This window comes from Macaca fascicularis, chromosome 2, assembly GCF_037993035.2.
Source record: "Macaca fascicularis isolate 582-1 chromosome 2, T2T-MFA8v1.1".
Taxonomy (NCBI): Eukaryota; Metazoa; Chordata; class Mammalia; order Primates; family Cercopithecidae; genus Macaca; species Macaca fascicularis.
In genome coordinates, this window is record NC_088376.1 from 56,442,107 (window position 1) to 56,458,266 (window position 16,160).

The following is a 16,160-nucleotide window of genomic DNA, read 5'->3' on the forward strand; positions in this document are numbered from 1 at the left end:
GTCATTATACTGTTATCAAGTATTATGTAATAATTATAGGTGATAGACTTTTATATGACTGGCATGCAGGTTTCTTTTTGCCAGCTTCACTGCAAACACATGAGTAATGTTTTGTACTATGACATTAAGGTGGCTACAGTGTCACTAGGTGATAGGAATTTTTCAACTCTATTATAATCTTATGGGGTCAACATCATATATGCAGTTTGTCATTGACTGATACATGGTTGTGTGATTTATGACTATATATGTATTAGGTTAGTGCAAAAGTAATTGTAGTTTCTGCTATTACTTTTAAGTTCCTTCTCACCTCTTTCTTCTCTCCTGCTATTTAGTTTGAAAATAACATACCATTGAGTTTAAACACTGTGAATTAGCATATTTGTTGAAAATTTTGATTTATCTAAAAAAATTTATTGAATGCCTACTAATTATCAGGCATTGCTCTGAGTTCTTGGGAAGCAACAGTAAACAAAACAGATCTCTAACCTGTGGTGCTTACATATACGTACTCACAAACATATATATTTACAAATATAACAAATATCTAAATTATATATAATGTTGGAAAATGATAAATGCTGTGGGAAAAACAGAAAAGACAGCCATTTCATATGGGAAGTAGAGGCAGATTACAATTTTAAATAAAGTGATTAGGACAGACTTCATTAAGAGGGTATTATTTTTGCAAAATTCAAAGAAGGAAGAAAATTAGTCAAGAGGATACCTAGCAGAAGATGGTCTCGGGAAAACAAAATAACTTGTACAAAGACCCTGAGTTGTAAGTATGCTGGTGCTGTTGAGACAGAGCAAGGAGACCAGTGTAGTTAGAAAAGTGTAAGTGAGGTATAGAGAAGTAGGAAAAAAAAAAAGTCAGAGAAGAAAAGGATGATCATCCTGGCCTTGGAAGCCAGTATAAGGAGTCAAGCTTTCATTCTTAGTGAAATGGAAGCCATTGTTGTGCTTTGAGCAGTGATGTGACATTATCAGTCTAGTCTTTTAGAAGTATTTCTCTGGCTGCTTCATTGAGAATAGAAAATAGGGGCAAAGAGAGAAACAGGGAGACCAGTGTGGAGGCAAGGGATGATGAAACAGGGTGGTAGCAGTGATGGTGGTGAGAAGTGGTCAGGTATATAACCTTATGCCTTTTATACAGTTTTTCACTGCAATCAGACTTTCTAGAAAGTATGCCGACCATGTCTCTTTTGATCACAGTTGTTTCCCTGAGTTCCTGGTACAAGAGCAGATAGATAGTAAGCACTTAATAATATTATATTTTGGATATAGAATAAGTTTTTAGAAAAAAACTAGCTATTACTTGTCAAGTATATGATCTTACTATTTTACACAAAGTTCTCATGTAAACCTCAGCACACCCCCGTGCAGTTAGTGCTATTACTATTTCCACTTTACTGATTAGGTAGCTGAAGCTCAGAATGGTTACAAACTTACCCAATCCAGTCAGTGGCAGAGCTGAGACTTTAGGTCATCTGATTTCAGGGTATCTGTTCTTAACACCATGCAACACTGCTTTAAAAAACTGTAAGTCACAATTCACTATAATTCATGGATTCCAAAATATGATTTTTTATGCTTGGCGTCTGTTCATTTTCATAACTGCAGAAACATGATAGGTAAGGTACACACAGACACTAAGATAAAATGTACTTTCTTTGTGAAATTAATCACCCACACTAAGAAAATCTAAAATGTGCCATAAAAAGAAGCAAATTGTCGGTGATAGCATTTGAAATTGTACCTTTGATTTTTATTCAGTCTGGAATATGTTGGAATAGAAAATGTATCATGAGCAATTTGTTGTCTAAAACACTAAAGTGGCTTTCTGGCAAACTAAGATAATACATCTCCTCATGTAAATTTTATTTGAATGCATAGAACTCTTACATTTAAACTTAGTAGTGCTACATTTTTCCAACTCTGTTAGTGGTGCATTTTTAAGATATATGACTAAAGAATCCAATTATACAACTCAGGGCACAATGAACATCCAAAAAAGGGCTTTAGAAATGCAGCAGACCTTACATTTACCTCTAAAAGGAAAAAACTAAAGCCACACAATTGAGGATTAATGAACGATATGCAAAATTTAGTGAATAATTTATTTAGCAAAATAGAGTACATGAAAGAGGTATGTGAAAAATTAGCACTGCCATTTCTGGAGGGTTTAATATTGTAAAACTGAAATAGAAAAAGGGATGTACAGTTGGTTAAGAGAGAGAATTTTGTCAGTGGAGAGTAATGATCCAAACACGCTGATGTGTTTTTGATGGCACAGAGCTGTCATGAACTTCCCCAGCTCTATAGAATATTAAGAAATTCCTAGTAAAAGGCTCCTTCGTCTAGAAATCAAGTTAAAAATATAACATGGCTTAAAAGATGCATGTAGAGAACCTGGTAATGTTTGAGAATTTCAATTTTCTGATTTTTAAAATACACATCTTTTGACAAGCACCCTGCATAGGCAGAAATATAAATGTGCCTTGCATTACCAATTAGATGACATCCTGAAAATGTGTCTCAAGAACACATTTTTCACCATTGCTCTGTTATAACAGATTTACATTTAAAATGTAAGAACAATTCCCTCAAAATACTTCCATGCATGGTTCATCTATTGTCCCAAATAATTCAGCAAAAAAAGAAATCATGGTAGTCAAATATCACTTTTTTGGGTATACCTTATTAAAACAAAGTGAACTTCACTCAAAAAGCACATCAGCCACAGGAACATCAAATATTAAGATCTGCTTGACACTTAAGATGAAAATCAGAAATCTGCTACCCAGAAATCATGAAAATTTGCTTTCACATACTGCCTGATTAAATACTTTATTCGAAAGAAGACAGCTACATAAGTTGTTAGGAATGACTTCCAGACTTAATTTGAACACATTCACAAATATTCCTTGACTATATTATTTGTACCAAGAAATATTCAAGGCTGTGAGTTGAGGAATTTAAAGATTCCTTCCTTCTTTGAGTTTATTCAGTTAAGTAATGTGTATTTTGCCCAGGCACTTTTCCTTGACTGAGGATATGGTAGTACATAAGATAAAGTACCTGACCTCAAATAGTTGGAGTTGGCAATAAACAAGCAATCAAATAAATAAATATGTATTGGTAACATGAATTTCAGGTGGTGAAAAGTACAACGATGAAAAATAGAGCAACTCTATGGGAGAGTGCCAGCGACAGAGGGGTCTCTATTGTAGATGTGGCTTGCAGAAAGGACCTTGCTGAGGATGTCATTTTCACTAAGACCCGAATGAATGTCATGTGTAAGACCAGGGAAAATACAAGAAAAAAAAAGAGTTGCAACCTTGAGGCAGGAATCTGTTTGGCATGCCTAGGTCCAGCAAGAAGGCCAATGTGACTGGAGCAGAAAGAGGAAGAAAGGGAATAGAAACTCTGTGAGGTTGGAGAAGTCACTGGGAGCCAGATTATATAGCATCATGGTAAAAATTTCGGGTTTTGCTATAAACGTGATGAAAAGCTGTTGGCAGTTTGACTGTAGGGACTGACTCTGTCTTATGTTTTATAAGGTCACTCAGGTTGGGATATATTTTTAAGGTAGAGTCAACAGTGCTTGTTGATAAATTGAAATGAGGTCTGCAAAAAAAAAGAGGAATCAAGGGTAATGCCTATGACGTTTTTCTGAGCAACTTGATGACTCTGAATACATATATTGAGATAGGGAGCACTTCAAGAGTTGTGGTTTTGGTGAAGAAGATCAGGAGCTCATTTGTAATGTGCTTAATTTGAGTTGCCTATTAGACATTAAAATAGAGATGTCAAGGAAGTAAATGGGTATGTCTGGATTTTCTGAGATAGCTCCAGATATACATTAGGAAATCATAAGCATAAGCATGATATTTAAAGCCTTCATACAGAAGGAAATTTCCCCAGGAAATCAGTGCAGATAAACAAGGTTTAGAAGTTTGAGACATCAATGTTTAATGAGAAAACAATGGGAGGCCATAACAACTAATGTTGTAGGAAGAGAACTAGGAAAATACTCGTGGATGTTGAAGGTTGTTCTAATTATCTATTGATGCATAACAAATGATCCAAAAATTTAGCAGCATAAAACAATGCCTATTGTATATGCTTATGATTCTATGGCTCAGCAATTCAGGCAGGACCAAGTAGGCATGATTTATGTTTGGAACCTTAGCTGGGGTGGATCAAATAAGTGAAGATCGCTGGGTCACAAATCTAGGGTCTTAGTTCTTCTATACCCAGTCTCTTAGCATATTCGTTTGGACTCCATGACAGCATGGAGCTCTCAGGGTAGTCAAATGCCTTATGGGGTGGTTTAGGACTCTGAGAGACCAAAGCAGAAGTTGCCGTTCTCTTAAATGTTAGCCCAAACTGGCACAGAGTCCCTTCTGCCATAATTTATTGGTCAAATCATAACATTCAGCCCATATTCGATTAAAGGAGAAATAGACCCCACCTGATCATCTCTAATTTTCCTTGTCCATCTCTCCCACAGTGGTTAACTATTAAAAATTAGTTCACAGTGCAATCATCATTAAAATAGCCATATATACAAAGGAGCTGGGACAGAGAGGGCTGTGTCTGATGGATTAGGAGAAAGCTTGACAGAAGGACTTCATTTGGGTTTTAAAGACTAGATGGAGTTTGCTGGATGGAACAGCAGTAGTAGCATCTACAAATGGAAAGTTTCATGGAAGAGTACGCTGTGCTAAGGGAATGCAAATGTGCCTGCAGTGTGACCATGCTAGAAAGAGGAAACTTATCCAATAACCACTGGATGTCACTGGAAAGTTTTATTACAAAATTCCTCCTGTCAGTGTGTGGGATCAATCAGTATGAAAAGAATGGACATTAAAAAATCATATAGGATCATATTGCAATTACAGTTTGGGAAAATACTGTCGGATTAAGTTATGGTTAGTGGGAATCAATAGGAGGGGAAAGACTTCAGAGGACTCAGCAAATATAGGATGGAACGATGAATTGCATTTACTTACTTATCCAATCTTTGTAGCACTTATTAGAAGCCTGGCACTGAATTGGGATTTAGAGAAACAAAAATGAATGGTGTGGTTCCTACCCCAGAAGGGCTCACAGTCTTGTGAGTATGATTTTGCCACGGGTTTAGAAAGGCCTGTGGAGACCTGGTGCGGTAGCTCACACCTGTAATCCCAACACTTTGGAAGGCCGAGGTGGGCAGATCACAAGGTGAGGAGATCGAGACCATCCCGGCTAACATGGTGAAACCCCGTCTCTACTAAAAATACAAAATAATTAGCTGGGTGTGGTGGCGGGCACCTGTAGTCCCACCTACTCGGGAGACTGAGGCAGGAGAATGGCGTGAACCTGGGAGGCGGAGCTTACAGTGAGCCGAGATTTCCCCACTGTACTCCAGCCTGGGAGACGGAATGAGCCTCTGTCTCAAACAAAACAAAAACAAAAAAAAAAAAAGAAGAAGAAAGAAAGGCCTGTGGAATGTCTCAGAGCCTCTCGGTTGGAGCAGAAAAGTTACTGGTGAGTACAGATGCATGTATGTGATCTGCAGAAGCTAGTCAGGATCCAACTTGCATTTAATACATTTCCATAGATGGTTCAGTTGCCTTTTTCTGCCAACTCCTGAGCTTTCATCCAAGAGAAATCAGTGTTTGCTTTGCAAGGTAAAACATTGATTTAGCCTTCAGCCTAGATGTTCTCTGCTTGTTGAGCCCCATAGGCAACTTCACATCTACACTTTCATCCTGTCTCTTTCAACTACACTGTTTAAAAAAAGAACTTTCCTATTAAACACTGTTACTCTGAACAATCTCTAGCTTTTTACATTTCTAGCCAAGCTGTTTTCAAAATACCTGCTATTTCTTATAGACTTATATGGTTTTTAACCCTTTTGAAATTATATTGAACTAGTCCTACCTTTTGATGTATTCAGTTTAGCAAGTATCAGGGACAGTTTTAAATTGATGCTTCAGTTTGTGGCTTTGTTATAGACGGAAGATTTGTGGCTGAAAATAGGGCTAAATCCTACTTCTTGAAGTTGCTTATTTTAGAGTCTCTAGAATCAGGCAGGCATGGATTTGATTCTCAAGTTTTTAAAAACTACATGACTTTGACCAAATTAACTCATCTCTCAAAGTCCAAGTCTCCTCAATCTTAAAATGGGTCTAATACATGAGACGGTGTTTGGCTATAATGTGCAAAAGACATAATAAGGTACAAAAACAGACACAGTTCTGGGAATACCCAACACCTAGATTTAATGTGTTAATATTTTACTAATTGTTTTTCAGATTTTTATTCATTTATTTTGAGACCGAGTCTCGCTCTGTGGCCCAGATTGGAGTGCAGTGGCGTGATCTCAGCTCACTGCAAGCTCCGCCTCCCAGGTTCACACCATTCTCCTGTCTCAGCCTCCCAAGTAGCTGGGACTACAGGAGACTGCCACCACGTCTGGCTAATTTTTTGTATTTTTAGTAGAGACGGAGTTTCACCATGTTAGCCAGGAAGATCTCGGATCTCCTGACCTCGTGATCCACCTGCCTTGGCCTCCCAAAGTGCTGGGATTACAGGCATGACAGATTTTTAAAAATAAATGATATATATCAAGTGAACAATGTTTTTGAAGTGTAATCATCATTACTCGTAAATCGATTTTACTAATTTTAACTATTGCCAAGTATTTGATTTTATAAATGAAATAAATATGCAATAATTTATTTAGCCATTCTGTCTATAATAGACATTAATGTGTTTCCATTTTTATATTACCAAAAATTCTGCAATAAATATTTCACACATTTCTATGTGGTCACACATATTTATCTTGTTCTTTCTCCCCATATATATATATCTAAATCTTGATGAAGATTCTATTTAGTTTTAAAAGTATGTATCAGAGTGCCTTTGCACTTCTCTATGTGGACAACCATAATATATAGAAGTAACGACTTAACGACTTTTTTTTTTCCATTTCTTTGACAGGGACTTCCGGTTGTCTAACCCAAATGCCAATTTTTATATGGGCACCCTGCCACTCTTCTAAAAGACTACATCTTCCAGGCAATTTTGCAACCAGGTGTGACCCTGTGATTTCATTCTGGTCAATGAGATTTAAGCAAAGTGTTGTGTGGGACTTTAGGAAAGCCTCCTTAAATGGGAAAAGGTGAGCTTGTCTTCCTCACTACTTCTTCCTGAAATTACCTAAAATGAAAATTCATTGGCTGGGAGTTTACCTTAAACAGAAGGCCATATGCAAAACTCATACAGCAACAAGATAGAAGTATGGGTCCCTGATCACTTTGAAGCTATCACATCAATCCTGCCTGCCTGCCTGCCTCTAGATTCTCATTCCCTTCCTTCCTTCTTGCCTGCCTGCCTGCCTGCCTGCCTTCCTGCCTGCCTGCCTGCCTGCCTGCCTTCCTGCCTTCCTGCCTTCCTGCCTTCCTGCCTGCCTGCCTTCCTTCCTTCCTTCCTTCCTTCCTTCCTTCCTTCCTTCCTTCCTTCCTTCCTTCCTTCCTTCCTTCCTTCTTTCTTTCCTTCCTTCCTTCCTTCCTTCCTTCCGTGAGAAAGAAACTTCTATCTTATTTAAGGTATTATTATTTAAGATTTTTCTGTATGTACAGCTGAAACTAATCCTAATGGACACACTTTCCATTTCTCGTATCTCTTATCTGTTTTCCTTGAGCTATTGTGTTGCCTTTGACCTCCAGGAAAATACTGAATAATAGTGTTCATTGCAGCACTCCTTCTATTATTCTTACCTAGAATAGAAATGAATCAAAATCTTCTTCATTAAGTGTGATATTTGAGTTTTTGATATTAGAGTTTTTGTAGATATCTTTTATTATTAAGGGAGAAGAAAATAAAAAGTACATCTTATCTGTCATCATTATACTTTATCCCAGTTAAAATCAGAGAAGCAGCCATTAACTACTAGTAGATAGTTGCATACATTAAATCTGACCATATACAAGTTTTTAAAGGCTGTTGCTCTTTTAAAATATTTCTCTTTATTTTTAATGTTATACAACAGGGATATTTATAATCCAAATATAATCCATATGTACATGTAACAAAATAAATCTTATAATAAGATTATAACAAAATAATATAGCATACTAGTGAAATAGCCACAGTTAAAATTCCCATGTCAGAGAATTCCTAGTATTGCTTTGCAATTGACTTTTTCTTTGTTTGTTTGTTTGCCTGGCATTACTACAGACAGAAGAAACAAACTTTATCTTATGAACAAAAGATTCTTTTTGGTTCAGTATTCAATTTTTAATGATAGATTTCTGAACTTGGCTTTTAAAAAAGTAGGCTGGATAAATGAACACAAATAAATAACAAAATAAATTTCCAATCACGTGGTACCTATAAAGAAGGTGCTGCCTTTATTTTAAAGAAAGAGAAGCATTGATTAAAGACTTTTCAGAAGAGGCCGGGCGCGGTGGCTCAAGCCTGTAATCCCAGCACTTTGGGAGGCCGAGACGGGCGGATCACGAGGCCAGGAGATCGAGAGACGATCCCGGCTAACACGGTGAAACCCCGTCTCTACTAAAAAATACAAAAAAACTAGCCGGGCGAGGTGGCGGGCGCCTGTAGTCCCAGCTACTCAGGAGGCTGAGGCAGGAGAACGGCGTAAACCCGGGAGGCGGAGCTTGCAGTGAGCTGAGATCCGGCCACTGCACTCCAGCCTGGGTGACAGAGCGAGACTCCGTCTCACAAAAAAAAAAAAAAAAAAGACTTTTCAGAAGAAATAAAGAATAAGGAGGATCAATATCAAGACTTCAAAAGATGGATCAATAGGAAAGATTAATATTTTGATCATTCCAAAATATTTGCTTGTTATAGACACTGCAAAGTAACATCCATCTTTTATTTCTTTTCAGAAGCCGAATACCTGTTAAATGTTATATACATACTGTAACATTTACTTTTAATGCATGTGCAAATACTTCACAATCTCCTTCTCTTAAAATCCAACAAAGCGCCTGCCCACCCAGGTCTTTTCTATAGTATTTTAAACACATGTCTGAAGTTGATGGCCATATGTGCTAGAACTCTAACTGCTGCATTCGTTTGCAGACACAGACAAGATTTGGATTAGCTACCCAATTTAGATTTTAAAAATTGTATGATCTATGTTCTGAATAGAACCTCAAACCACAATGTTTTATTACACAAAGGATTTGCAGTAATGACCCCATCAAAATATTCATGTTTATAGAAATAGTACTACCAGTATACAAGTTTATTTTTGCTCTTAAATATAGTAATATTGGAATGCATAAGGTTTCAAGTCAGCTGGATCTTTTATATTATGTTCATGTTTCTCATCTGTTGATTCAACTACTTAGAATATAACCTAAAGGAAGCAGATGGTAAGTGAGTGAATAAAGACCTGAATTCTAGTTCCATAATTATTTAACTAAGTCCCAGAGATTCATTGGTAAAGTAGGCTTTTTTTTTTCTCTCAGAGATAGTATATATGAATCCTCTCCAAGGGTATTGATACTAATGATAATCTTCACTATGCAACTCTGTTCAAACAAAGCGCATATTTCAGGAAAAATTACCAGAGTATTTTTGTCATTTTGCAATGAAAACAAATAAGATCATTCTGCTTCCGCAATTGAAAGGATTCCAGAGGTTAAGAGGAAAGTCAAACAGAAGTTTGACATTTTATTTCAAGAATTACCTCTTCAAGTCAATCCATATTCTCAGATGACTTGTGGCACCTGTTTATATCATCCAAGGTAGAGCAGATGGAGTTACTACAGGTGAGACTGAATTTGGGAAACAGGAAAATGCCACAAGATTTATGCACTAACAGATCTGAAATTGAATCATATGAAATTTCAGTATTTGACTTTTTGACTTTCAAAATGACAATTTCATTTTGTTCAACCCAACATTATTAATGGCTAATATTTATTAAGCAGTAAGGGTTTTATATGTATTCAATTACTTATTCCTCATAACTATGCAGTGTGGCAGTAATTATAGTAACCCTTCCCATGTGAGAGATGATAAAATGAGTCACAAAGGGATCAGAAATGTCCCTCAGGTCACACAGCTAGTAAGTCTTAAAGCTGGGTTTAGGATCCAGGTGCTCTGGCTTTGATGCCCGGGCTCTTTACCTGCACTACACTGGTTATACACAAAACATAAATAAGGTCAAATTCATATTCCAGTTCTGGATTACAAAATGCCCCAAATTTCTATCCATTGACCTAAAGGTAAAGCTAAATTCCAGACCCACGTATATGACTTCCTCTTGGACAGCTTCACCTGTATGTACTTCAGATTTTTTCTACTCAACATCTTCCAAAAAAAACACCTTATTCTCTTTGTCCACACTGCTCAGTAGCCCATGCCAGATTTTACGTTTCTCTTGGACTCCTCCTTAATTTCAAGTTCAATCAATTACCAGGTTCAGTCATATCTATTTCCTTATCTCTTTCATACCTACCTTCTTCCCTCCACCTCTACAACCAGAATTTCTCACCTGGGCAACTATAATAGGCTTCTATTTTTCTGCCTATGTCAACCATTGGTCTGCCTCAGTTCAATAATCCATCAATCACTGTGTGAATTTTTGAACATGTAAATCTGATCATGTTATACTTCCTCTTTCCTGATGGATAATTTGTATATAACTTATATTATTTTGCAACTCTTCACTGTTTTTTCCCATTCCTGCTAGTCTCAAGTTCCACGCAGAGTATTAGCCTATTGCATTTTGTAGTCACACTAATATACATACAATAGTGCTATGTTAAATGTGTGTAAACTGTGATTTATAATCATATTTCTTTATGTAATTGAGGTGCTGGTCACTTAAAGTATTCATTTCAATTTCTCAAATTATTTGCTTTTGTATTTCTCTACTTTAAAATGATTTCAGGTCATTTGCATGTACATTACACAGCATGAAATGGCGCCATAGGACTTGTAATTGGCCTAAGGCTTCACTTTATAATTGGGCAGATCAAACTTCTTTGACTTATTAATTCTTATTTCTACTATAAACTGATATTTTTAAGGTTATTGGCATAGCATTTTATATTAACCCCGGTTCTTGTGGGGTTAGACTTTCATTTCTTCAGAAAGGATGGATTAAACAAAGTGAAGTCAATTTCTTCACAATTTCTTATATAAAGATGTCACCGGCATATTGAACATTTCGCTCATGTGTTCAGATGCACATATTCACAATTGTGTTTGTTATCCACTTACTCCTCACTAGAGATAAAATAACCTATTTTATTGGAGTGTGCCAGTATGTTGTGATTTGTCATGTAAAACCTAATTTTTAATTAACTATAATTTTACTTTTTCAGTATGTTGGTTTGCAATATTCCTTACAGCAGAAAATAAGATGAATAAGCTGTCTATGCTTGGGGTCCTTGAGGTGTTCTATAATGTTTAGATCCTTTTGGTTAAATTTCTTTCTTTTTTTTTTTTTTTTTTTTTGAGACAGAGTCTTGCTCTGTCGCCCAGGCTGGAGTGCCATGGTGCAATCTAGGCTCACTGCAAGCTCCGCCTCCTGGGTTCACGCCATTCTGCTGCCTCAGCCTCCCCAGTAGCTAGGACTACAGGCTCCTGCCACCACACCTGGCTAATTTTTTTTTGTAGTTTTAATAGAGACGGGGTTTCACTGTGTTAGCCAGGATGGTCTCAATCTCCTGACCTCGTGATCCGCCCACTTTGGCCTCCCAAAGTGCTGGAATTATAGGTGTGAGCCACCGCACCAGGCCTTTTTTGGTTAAATTTCATGAGAATTAGAGGCAATGTGGCATTGGAGGAGGATGGCATTGATGTGTTGGGAACTAATAAGAAACAGAGTAGAGACTGGTCTGGCTTCTTTCTTCAAAAAATCCCAGGAAAATATACAGCACCAGAGCTTTTACTAATGGGTAGGCCTGGTTCTACGAGACAAAAAACATAAGTATCACTCTTCTTCCTCTATAATAATTTAGAACTGGTTCATCCAGGTCCCATTGGCATCTCCTTGTCCTTTCTCACTGGCCAGTATCATATCTGAGTTACCCCTAACCACATGAAAAAACATTTTGCTACCCTTCCCACCACATTGAGTTGCAAGTGACTTCTGAGACTATCTCAGGCTGTCTGATTGGACACTCCACAGCAATTTCTCTTGTTTGGCTGGACTTAAGGGAATGCTGTGAGGCCAGCCCTCACCCTGGGGTGCACTTGGAAAGTGAGACAAAGTTATTCTGAGATTTCCATCACCTCTACATCACTAGTCCTGCAGTCTGCCTGTAGATGGGGGACAAGGAGTAGATCCTTTCTGACCAACATCTAACTCTTGTGTTTTTCCTCTCTTTTCTTTTAACCCTTTATTTAACATGCTTTATTTAGTCTCAGGGACAGTAAAAACAGGCTTAAGCTAATCATATATTCTTCTAGATCATCTTCCCTTATGCCTTGTCCCTAGCTTTTTATTTTCAAAAGTCAGTAATTTAAGAAATAAAAGCTATCCAAATTGAAAAAGAGGAAGTCAAATTGTCTGTTTGCAGATTACATTGTCTTATATACAGAAAAACCTAAAGACTCCACCCAAAACTCTTAGAACTAATAAATTCAGTAAAGTTGCAGGATACAAAAGTAATATAAAAATCAGTAGCATTTTTATACATAATCAACAAACTAGCTGGAAAAGAAATCAAGAAGTCAATCACATTTACAATAGCTACAAAAATACATAGGAATAAATTTAATCAAGGATGTGAAAGACTTCTATAAGAAAAACTGAAAAACACTGATGAAAGAAATGAAGAGGATACAAACAAATGGGAAGACACCCTATGCTCACGGATCAGACAAATTAATATTGTAAAAATGATAATACCATCCAAAACAATCTACAGATTCAATGCAATCCCTGTCAACATACCAATGGCGTTTTTCTAAAATTTGTATGGAGCTGCAAAAAACCAGGACTAGCCAAAGTAATCCTGAGCAAAAAGAAAAAAGCTAGAAGTATCACACTACCAGACCTCAGAATATACTACAAAGCTGTAGTAACCAAAATAGCATAGTATCGGCATAAAAACAGACACATAGACCAATGGAACAGAATAGAGGACCCAGAAATTAATTCACACATCTATAGCTAAATGATTTTTGACAAAGGCAAGAACACTCATTGGAGAAAGAATAATCTCTTCAATAAATGGTGCTGGGAAAATTGAAATTCATGTGCAGAAGAATGAAAGTAAACTCCCACGCCTTACTCTATATAAAAATCAACTCAAAATAGATTAAAGATCCAAGTGTAAGACTTGAAGCTATAAAACTACTTGAGGAAAACAGAAACCTTCAGGACATTGGTCTGGAAAGACATTTTATGAAAAAGACCTCAAAAACTAAGCCGGGCACTGTGGCTTACGTCTGTAATCTCAGCACTTTGGGAGGCTGAGGAGGGTAGATCACCTGAGGTCAGGAGTTTGAGACTAGCCTGGCGAACATGGTGAAACCCCATCTCTACTAAAAACACAAAAATTAGCTAGGCATGGTGGCACATGCCTGTAGTCCCAGCTACTCAAGAGGCTGAGGCAGGAGAATCACTTGAGCCCGGTAGGTGGAGCTTGCAGTGAATGGAGATTGTGCCACTGCACTTCAACTCCTGGGTGACAGAGAGAGACTCTGCCTTAAAAAAAAGAAGAAAAAAAAAATCCACAGGTAATAAGAAAAATAAACACACGAGATTATATCAAGCTAAAAAGCCTCTGCACAGCAGCGAAGGAAACAATTAACGGAGTGAAAAGGCAGTCAACAGAATGGGATAAAATATTTGCAAACTACTCATTCACAGGGTATTGATATCCAGAATATACAAGGAATTTAAACATCTCAACAGCAAAAATAACAATCAGGTTAAAATATGGGTAAATAATTTGAACAGACATTTCTCAAAAGACATACAAATGACCAACAAATATATGAAACAATGCCCATCAGAGAAATGTAAATCAAAACCAAAATGAAGTATCATCTTATGCCAGTTAGGACGGCCTGTTAGCACAAAGACAAAAATTAACAAATGCTAACAAGAATGTGGAGAAAAAGGAACTCTTACTTACATACTGTTGTTGGGAATGCAAACTAGTACAGCCACTATAAAGAATAGTTTGAAGTTTCCTCAAAAAACTACAATAGGACTGCCTATGACCCAGGAATCCCACTATTGGGAATCTATCCAGAGAAAAGGAAATCATTGTTTTGGAGAGACATCTGCACCCCCACATTTATTCACATTTATTGCGGCACTAGTCACAATAGCCAAGATGTGGAATCAACTTAGGTCTCCATCAACAGATAAATGAATAAAGAAAATATACTATACATATTAGATGAAGTACTATTCAGACATAAAACACAATGAAGTCATTTGTGGCAACATGGATGGGCTGGAGAACATTATGTTAAGTGAAATAAGCCAGAAACAGAAAGTTAAACATTGCATGTTCTTGTTCATATGTGGAAGTTAAAAAAAGTTGATCCCATAAAAGTAAAAAGTAGAACAGAGAGTACCAGAGGCTGGGAAGGGTAGAAGGAAGGGAAGGATAGGGGGAAATTTGTTAAAGGATACAAAATTATAGCTAGATAGAGGGAATAAATTCTACTGTCCTATATCACTGTAAGATGTCTGTAGTCAACACTAATATATAGTTTCCAATAGCTGTAAGGAGGATATTGAACATTCTAATCGAAAGAAATAATGAATACTTGAGATGATGAATATGCTAATTATCCTAATCTTATTTGTATTAGGGTTCTCTAGAGGGACAGAATAGGGTAGATACATAAAGGAGATATATGTGTGTGTGTGTGTGCGTGTGTGTATACACACAACAGATACCCTATCTCTAATAGGGTAGACATATAAAGGAGTTTATTAAGTATGAACTTACATGATCACAAAGTCCCACAATAGGCCATCTGTAAGCTTCAGGAGCAGGAGTGCCAGTCCAAGTCTCAAAATTGAAGAACTCGGAGTCTGATGTTCGAGGGCAGAAAGCATCCAGCAAGGGAGAAAGATGTAGGCTGGGAGGCTAGGCCAGTCTTGCGTTTTCATGTTTTTCTGCCTGCTTTATATTTGGTGGCAGCTGATTAGATTGTGCCCACCAGATTAAGGGTGGGCCTGCCTTTCCCAGTCCACTGACTCAAATGTTAATCTCCTTTGGCAACATCCTCACAGACACATCCAGGAACAATACTTGCATCCTTCAATCCAATGAAGTTGACACTCGGTATTAACCATCACATCACTGTTCATTCTTTGTATTGAAACATCACTATGAACTCCATGAGTACGTGCAATTATTATTTGTCAATTAAAAATACAAATTTTAAAAAATGTCAAGAATTTGCCTTACCTGCCATTGTCTCTGTTGTGTCATCCCTTCCCAGAGGAGAATAGGTACTGAATATTTTTACTGCTTATTACCGCTTGAAGGAGGAAAGGTAGCTAAAAATATAGAGAAGAAAAACAGTAGTTATTATATCAAAAGTTTTTTGTACTATATGCAATTTTATTTTGGTTGTTTTATTATAGTTTTAATATTACTTAGTCATTACTATAGTAAAAACTTAATTCTGGTTAATTAAAGCTAATATTTTTAGTATTAGCAAAGCATTACAAGAACAAATTTTAAAATATTTAGCCTTATTACAAGCCCATTGTCAGAATTAAAATGTACCTGGAATAGGCTTCCTATATGTGTTTCAATTGGTTTATGTTATATATATATTTTTTACTTATAAGTAAAAATCATTTGTAATTAGGATACCAATGAACCAGGCTATATTTAAATTACACTTTATTACTCATTGGCGTTAGCAAGTTAAATCTAGCAGTATCATTCTTTTAATGTGTACCTTTTAAACTAATGAGAATTTATTTCACTATGCTGTAGAATAAAATGTCAAATAAGGAGAAGCCACAAATATTTATTTTATTTATGGGTCATAGCATTCTCAAAAACTGTATCTAGAAATTAAAAAGTTGAAATAGAAAAAAAAAAAAAAAAAAAAAAAAAAAAACCCTAAGCAAAAAGAGTTTAAGAAGTGCTAGATCCAGGAATAGAAAACCAAACATCGCATGTTCTCCTTCA

General features: G+C 36.6%; 1 long non-coding RNA gene across 5 annotated transcripts in view; it reads right to left on the bottom strand.

Annotated features, from left to right (window-relative positions):
• Window positions 1–16,160, bottom strand: part of LOC102140330 (uncharacterized) — a 354,334-nt gene that overhangs the window by 105,351 nt on the left and 232,823 nt on the right. For all 5 annotated transcript variants that reach the window (XR_012431797.1, XR_006696170.3, XR_010584991.2 and 2 more), the window contains one exon: window positions 15,423–15,514. This is a non-coding gene — a long non-coding RNA (uncharacterized lncRNA). The remainder of the gene's footprint in view (window positions 1–15,422; window positions 15,515–16,160) is intronic.